This window comes from Saccostrea cucullata, unplaced genomic scaffold (assembly GCF_032062105.1).
Source record: "Saccostrea cucullata isolate Sc308-1 unplaced genomic scaffold, CSIRO_AGI_Scuc_v1 ctg2869, whole genome shotgun sequence".
In the NCBI taxonomy this organism is placed as follows: domain Eukaryota; kingdom Metazoa; phylum Mollusca; class Bivalvia; order Ostreida; family Ostreidae; genus Saccostrea; species Saccostrea cuccullata.
Window position 1 is genome coordinate 70,241 of NW_026934014.1, and position 8,850 is coordinate 79,090.

The window sequence follows — 8,850 nt, forward strand, 5'->3', positions numbered from 1 at the left end:
ATGGAGAAAACAGACAGATTTACGCGCGAGTGGTTTCTGCATCAAAAGGGGGATTGGGTTCGTACTTTATCAAAAATTCCTGAGTTCGATGTAGGCAAATTAAAGCATTATTTGACTGAAAGTAGAAACAAGACTTTTGACAAAGAAGGTATGAGAGCTTACAAATCGTTAAAAGCGTACAAGTTTTTTGAGGAGGGGTATGTGCAGAAGATTTCGTCACTGCAGATGGACAACTCTTTCCTTGCACGGGCTGAGGTGATGGCTTCCATGGCACAAAGAGTGTACAAACCGTACGTTTGTCTAAGTCTCGAAGGGGATGTCCAGGGTGGATCCTGTGATTGTGTCGCAGGGTGAGAACTTATTTCATGAATAAATAATGAGCTCTAAGCATGGCATTTCCCTGTTTTATTAATACACTTGAACAGACCATCCAGCAAGGCAGTGGTTTAAATTTATAAACTACTCAGGCACTATTATTAAGTACTGTATTTGGTAAAAAAATAAATATAAGAACATTATAAAAAATATATGTTTGGTTGCCTTATCCCCGTCGACTGGCTAAAAATTGACCAACTAAAAAAATTAACTACCAGGAAGCATTTTCAAATTTTGAAAATTCAGCATATTGAATTTGAAACTTTTTTTTTTGCATGTTTTGGGAAAATATTCTCCCCGAGGCCCTACCATCCCCATTCTTTCATCCTGGAAGAGGGCAAGCAAACACATTTTTTTTTAAGTCAGAAAAATTGTGTCAGGTACCAAACAAACAAAGAAAATCAAACAACACTTAATTGTTGTATAAAGCACAAGCTACTTTTTTTTTTTTAACAAGACTTCATTATTTCTTAGATTATCATATACTTTCAATGGTTTTTATTTAGCAGTATATTCTATACAGCAGAAAACATTGTCTGCTAAATCATGTACATTTCTAAATGTCTTGTTTATGTAGATTTATATCGCGTACATTGAGATAGTGCTAAATCAAATCTATGCCCACTTGAAACATAATTTCTGCCAAATATCAAACAAATAAAATATAATACATTTAGAATAAATTCATGGATATGGGTTTGATACCCATGGATATTGAAGATTCCACAGTGCTAGAGAAAATAAATATGAATGCATGTACTGCTTATGGGCATGAAAAATTTGGTTTTAAAAAATTGCCCTTTGAGGCCCGACATGACAATTTTAATTATTTTAGACTATAATTTGTAGGAAGGGTGAGGCATGCAGCCATATAGCAGCATTGCTGTTTGCATTGGATGACTTTGTTGCTAAGGGACTGAAAGATCTACCAGAGGACAGGTCTTCTACAGAAAAATTGTGCCAATGGAACAAACCAGCAAAGAGAAAGACAGAGCCTAAAACTATACACAATATCAGGATAGTCAAGTATGGTCATTATTAATGAGTAATTCATTTTCATTAGTACTTGTCGAGTAGTATGTACTTTTATGATTAAGGAGTAAAGATCACTAGACAATGAGCATGTTGAAGGGTTCTACTATATTTTAAGGAATAAATTAAGGAAAGATGATACTTGTTTGGAAACATCCACAGTTCAGATACAGCAAAACTCATCTAGTTCGAACTCGGATAAAGTGAACTCACAGATATAGCAAAAACTTTTCCTGGGTCCCCGGCAAAATTTGTAACAAATCATTGTAAAATTTTATGGTTATAACGAACTCTGATATAACGAATTTACAGATATAGCGAACTGATTTTGAATCCCGTTGAGATTAAATATAATGAAATTTACATGTATTATAACGAAATTTCAAAGATTATTAAAAAATAGATAAATTGAACTTACTTTATTTTTACTTTTAGCATTTGTCTATATATTTCTATTCATAAGAAAACCTTAGTTATTGAAGATATATTTTGTAATACTTGCTTCACTAACATAGTAGGTAATAATACTTGAAGGAAAACATGCATATACTGCAAATTCGCTATACTGGTTATACGAATTTGTGATACGGATATAATGAATTTCGGATATAGCAAATTAAATTCACAGGTCCCCAGGACTTCGCTATAACCGGGTTTTACTGTATTTAAGTTTGTTCAAATGATGACCCCTGGGGTAAGGTGGGACTGGCACAATGAGCACACATGTAAATAACCATAAAAATTAAAGCAAGTTTAAGTACAAAAAATATAGCAGTATTGATCTCTTTGTTAAAGTTTGTTTCATTGAAAATATTGATTGAAAAGCACACACTGCTAGTAAAGAAATACTACATATTTCATTATTATTGTAGGCAGGAGCCAGGAAAAGTGGTGAAAGGGAGGGAGACCTTGGCATCCTTGAAGTTTGATCCTCGCCCACCTGTAGATCAACTTCAAGAAGAGGAATCCAAATCTCGTTTGACTGAAGCTTTGGAAGGTGCCAATCCAACGTGTGGTTTCATTAAGTATAACAAGCCAGTTCCTGATGTTCCCAACGTTACCGAGTCTTCTCTACTCACCAAAGAAATAGTGTCTACTGTTAAACATTTCACAGATTTTGAGTTGCCTCCAAGTATATTAGACTTAAAAAATGCTTGCATGTACTTTAAAGACTCTTTACATTTGGATGGTAATGAAGTAGTTGAATTGGAATCAAGAACAAGGGGTCAGTCAAGCTCGCAAGAATGGCACAGCGCTAGAAAATACAGACTCACTGCATCTGACTTTCACAAAGTGTTTGTACGCAGAAGTACAACGGATCCATCAAAACTTCTAAGATATTTTTTATATAACAAAATGAAACCGACAAATGCAATGCTGTTCGGACTACAGCAAGAAAAAAAAGCTATTGAGAAATTTAAATCTAAGTTGGTAGAACAGGGTATACATGATGTTATTGTTGAACAAAAAAGGCCTGGTTGTTGATTCACACTGTACATTTTTAGGGGCTTCTGTTGATGGCATTGCTTTGATAAATGGCGAACAATTCGTTTTAGAACTGAAAAGTCCTGCTTCAACATGGGACATGGACATACCATCAGCAGCAAAGAAGTTGCCCTGCTTGAAAATGAATGAAAATAATGAGGTCTGTCTCAATGTAAAACATTCTTATTATACTCAGATTCAGGGACAAATGGGAATCTTAAATATTTCAAAATGTTACTTTGTTTTGTGCACTAAGAATGACATTCATATAGAGATGGTTACATTTGACAAACATTTTTGGGAGAGGGTTTTACATAAACTTACACAGTTTTATGATTATTTCATGTTACCAGAAATTGTTTACCCCTCTGTGAAATTTGGTCTGCCAGCTTTTGATATATCAAAATTTTGAATCAAGGTGTTGTACATATATAGTGTCATGACTCCTTCTCCATTCAAATCCCTTCATGGTACTTATGCGAGAGAAAAGAGAAGTGAACTTTCAAATAACAATGTGTGTAGTGGATGACGTTGTCAACTTAATTTCTACATCTAGGATCATTATTTGTGTTACAATACATAAGTGATTACATCATACTTTGATATACAGTATATTATTAAGAATACAATGTTTACTTTTTTCCATATTAAAATGAAGAGGTGTTCCATATGTTAGTGATTTTTTTCAAATCTTGTTAGAAGTTAAATGAGATACTGATGAAAACGCAATGAATTCCTGTATTATCCAAAGTTGATTCCCTCTTTTAAATTGTGTAACATTTAGTACATATTTATCGATCCATTGAACATTGTGGTCGTTTTACACATATATGTTGTATTAACTTTATGTTACACATTAACATTTGTACCATAGTAATTAGATTAAATGAATAATTATTTGACCTTTCTGAACTTGTGTATCATAATAATAAGTCAAGGTCAAAATAAAATATTGAAAGCCACATTTAAGTATGTCAGTTTATATTACATTTATACTGGTAATTAATTTCTTAGAGGTCATTTTAGGTAAGGCCTAGAAAAAAAATATGTTTGTTTTCGCTTTCCCGACCGACCCTAATTTATAGTGCCGACCCTAAAATTTTTTTTAATGCTTTTGTCCCATGTAGTGCAAGATTTCACCCAGGGAATTATAGTCTCCAACTTCGCAAGCTTTTCAAGACAGAAAGAAGTTTGAGTCACCTTTCTGTTATAAGTTTAAGTCACAGAAATGCTTGAAAACACCATTTCTTTTGTCATTAATGTTACTTCTATACACGTTTTGATTAAGGTAGGATTCTTCTCTGGTTTCTGAGTAGATGAAACATTCAAAGTATATTTGCTTATATGTCTTATATATTGAGGTGTAAGGAATTTAAAAGACCATATTTCTCTTTCCTCATTTCAATTGTACAACTTTAAATAGAAATGGTAAACTGCGTTTGAAAACTAGCAGGGACTTTTTTTTTTGGCGGAATGGTGGCGTGTGAAAATATCTTCTTCTCTGCCTCTCAAAATTATCATAGAACAATGAATTTAGATATAATTTTTACACAATCGAAGTCTTGGAGGAAATTTTCAAATGTAAGTTAGATTAATAATGAGGGACTAAACTTTCAAAATATATCAAATAAATATGATTTTTCAAACAAACTAGAAATTTATTAGATTTTAAACGCTTCCTATCAAAGTGCAGAATTGAGCCAAAAATCCATAAAAAGTATTTTTTCTCACTTACTAAACGATCAAAACTTTTTGTTTTTGTATCATTTTGTACATTTATAAGACTACTTTATTATATGTGAAAATAAGAAAAAGTTAAATATAGGAAGCATATGAAAATAACTAATATATCCTAAAAAATTAAGATAAAACAGAGAAAATTCGGATTAGCCAATATCCAGTTAAGTTACATTATTTATGTAAATTTGGTAATATCTTGCTATAGACCCGATATAGTAATATGTTTTTATGCAAAAAGAACAATCATTAAACTTTTGAAATAGAAGTAGGTATCATATGATTGGCAACAGTTATTTTTTATTCTTAATGTCAAGGAAAAAGATAATGACCTTGACCTGACCTTGCCTCTAATATAAAACGGTCAAATTTAATTTCACTGATACTATCACTTACTGGTATTGTCTTCTTGATTCTGTGAAAATTTCATTGATTTTTAAATATTAGAAATATGAGAAGAATCCTACCTTAAAGAAGTAAAAAAAAAAAAAATTGCCTACCGACCTACCCTATATTTTTTTTCAGCCTGAAAGCAGAAACAAACATATTTTTTTTCTAGGCCTAACCTAAGCTTGAAGTTTTTCTGATTTAAAATTGGCTTCTGTCTGTTATCTTCTACTATTTACATACTCTGAAGAATTGTGACCCCTGACTCTGAAAGGATAAGACATTACTGTGTAGTAAAGAATTATTTAAAATCAAGACAACTGGTGGTATGTTGGGGTCACAATAGGAGATCAAAGTTTTACTATATGCATAGGATATACTAAGTATAGGACCACCAATAAAGAAAATGTTTGTTTGATGTACTCCGACCAACCCATTGAAATTGCCCCTACCCATTAATTTTTTTTCAGCACTTTGATTTTTTTTTTAGTTTCTATAGTATACCATAATTTTTCTAGGATGTATTTTGATTTAAAGTTGTATAGCAATAAATAATCAATCTGTATACTAAGCTATCCATGTAATGCAAACATCAATAAATTTCTGAGTCTGACTTTTATGACAGTAATCATTTTGTCCAATACTGTAAAGCAATTAAAATGAAATTAATACCTACCTACCAACCTTGAAAAATGTGGGTGGGAGTACAGCAAACAAAAATATTTTTACTGATGGTCTAGGTGGGAAAACTGCAGACCTTTACTGACTTGGATGGAAATATGGCTATTTGTTTCTTACAATTATCATCTAGTGGCATAACTTTCCCACTATACGTACAGTAAACTATGCTTATAGCGAATACCCTTTAATAAATTGATGCTTATACCAAAGTGATTTTCAGTCCCCATATAGAAATAATACTGTAAACTTATTGTATATAATTAATTACACTTATAACAAAGCAAAATTGTCCCTGGCATTCGTTAGAAGCATGTTTTACTGTAATTTAAGTCAGCCAAATGAATGCTTTTGCAAATCACTCTTAAATTTTGTATTAATTTAATTTACAGTTATGCAATCTTAAAATTAAATGCACAAAAATTCTCTGCATTTCAAAGATTTTAAGACCGCGGAACATTAACTGGCAAAATTGGAAATATACAGCTCACGTCATTTCTATCTGTTACAATCAAAACATTCAGTGATAGACAGTGTAAAGGGTGGGTACAATTCGACGCGGACGTTTGGAAAACATCGGATTGAAATTGCAGATCGAAATTCATTTTCAATCCACCTCAGCTACGCTAGAAGGCACATTCACCAAAAAGAAGCTAGCAGCCAATAGCAGCAGCCAGTAAGCGCGTAGAAGCTAGCAGCCAATAAGGAAATTCATCAAAGAACTGAGAGTACTCTGACGCAGTACTGTTTTTAATACGTAATTTAAGATAATTAATGGTTAATGATAAGAAAATTAATGCAACAATTAATTACATAATAAATCAGATACTCAGAGGCAGTAAGGCTCACCTGAACATTTTTTTTTCTTTTTTAAAACCGAAAAATAAGAAATAAATTACTTTATAATTTTTATCCAATGGAACAAACAAGCACTAGGAAATGGTTAACTCCTTTTGGAAGAATCCCTTTTCAACTTCTTCAGGGACCTCAAAATTATGACAGGGCCAATAAGCTAACCTGAAATTTGATTAATATATAACAAATGTAAACAGAAATATGGCACAAGTGTAAACTAGGTTGAAGTATGTTTCGAACATTATTACTGGGACAACTTAATGAATCTAGTAGACTGTAAATTACCACTATCATAATAAGTGGTGGTGGTGCCACCAAGTGGTTCCAAAAGCATTTTTGATATTACAGGCAGGTATTATACCCATGATTTACTAGTATAAAGTGATCAACATTACTATGGCAAGATAGAAGGGCCCAAGGATTATTATTTCCTGCTATCAGAAGGAGCTTTAGTGGTACCACCAGGTAGTGCCAAGTACATGGGTCATATTTCAAGCAATCATTCGTCATCAATTATTGGTAATTAAGTTAAGGGTCTTAGGAAGAATCCCTTGTCAACGTTTCAATATCCCAGGGGCCGGAAAAAGGGCCAGTTATCTACGTTGAACTTTGGTTGTTCTTAAGAGTGGGGCTGTAAAGTGGCACCACTATCAGTAATAAGTGGTGGTGCATATTTCCAGCATGCATATTTTAAATTGTCGGCCTCCTGAACAAACTAACACTGGGGATGGGAAGGGGCCTTAGGGGGTATCCCCAGATTTCTGCATTTTGTACATTGGGAAACAGGAAAAGGGCAGCTATTATACGCCTTATCCTTGAAGTGTTCATCAAATGATTATTGGGGCAAGGTAGAGGGGCCCTAGGGCTATCATTTGCCACCTTCAGAATGGGGCTGTAGTGGCACCACCAGGTGGTTCCAAGTGCGTGGGGCATATTTCCAGCATTCATATTTAATTCATTGTCGGCCTCCTGAACAAACTAACACTGGGGATGGGAAGGGGGCCTTAGGGGGTATCCCTTGACAGATTTCTGCAGGGTCCTAGGGGCTGGAAGGGTCCAGTTAGCTAACCTGAACTTTGATGTTTTTCATCATTGTACATTGGGAAACGGGAAAAGGGCAGCTATTATACGCCTTACCCTTGAAGTGTTCATCAAATGATTATTGGGGCAAGGTAGAGGGGCCCTAGGGCTATCATTTGCCACCTTCAGAATGGGGCTGTAGTGGCACCACCAGGTGGTTCCAAGTGCGTGGGGCATATTTCCAGCATTCATATTTAATTCATTGTCGGCCTCCTGAACAAACTAACACTGGGGATGGGAAGGGGGCCTTAGGGGGTATCCCTTGACAGATTTCTGCAGGGTCCTAGGGGCTGGAAGGGTCCAGTTAGCTAACCTGAACTTTGATGTTTTTCATCATTGTACATTGGGAAACGGGAAAAGGGCAGCTATTATACGCCTTACCCTTGAAGTGTTCATCAAATGATTATTGGGGCAAGGTAGAGGGGCCCTAGGGCTATCATTTGCCACCTTGCCACCTTCAGAATGGGGCTGTAGTGGCACCACCAGGTGGTTCCAAGTGCGTGGGGCATATTTCCAGCATTCATATTTAATTCATTGTCGGCCTCCTGAACAAACTAACACTGGGGATGGGAAGGGGGCCTTAGGGGGTATCCCTTGACAGATTTCTGCAGGGTCCTAGGGGCTGGAAGGGTCCAGTTAGCTAACCTGAACTTTGATGTTTTTCATCATTGTACATTGGGAAACGGGAAAAGGGCAGCTATTATACGCCTTACCCTTGAAGTGTTCATCAAATGATTATTGGGGCAAGGTAGAGGGGCCCTAGGGCTATCATTTGCCACCTTCAGAATGGGGCTGTAGTGGCACCACCAGGTGGTTCCAAGTGCGTGGGGCATATTTCCAGCATTCATATTTAATTCATTGTCGGCCTCCTGAACAAACTAACACTGGGGATGGGAAGGGGGCCTTAGGGGGTATCCCTTGACAGATTTCTGCAGGGTCCTAGGGGCTGGAAGGGTCCAGTTAGCTAACCTGAACTTTGATGTTTTTCATCATTGTACATTGGGAAACGGGAAAAGGGCAGCTATTATACGCCTTACCCTTGAAGTGTTCATCAAATGATTATTGGGGCAAGGTAGAGGGGCCCTAGGGCTATCATTTGCCACCTTCAGAATGGGGCTGTAGTGGCACCACCAGGTGGTTCCAAGTGCGTGGGGCATATTTCCAGCATTCATATTTAATTCATTGTCGGCCTCCTGAACAAACTAACACTGGGGATGGGAA

At 35.6% G+C, this 8,850-nt stretch overlaps 1 pseudogene; it reads left to right on the forward strand.

Annotated features, from left to right (window-relative positions):
- LOC134239802 (uncharacterized) lies at positions 1–3,403 on the forward strand (annotated as a pseudogene).
- Positions 3,404–8,850: the final 5,447 nt, after the last annotated feature.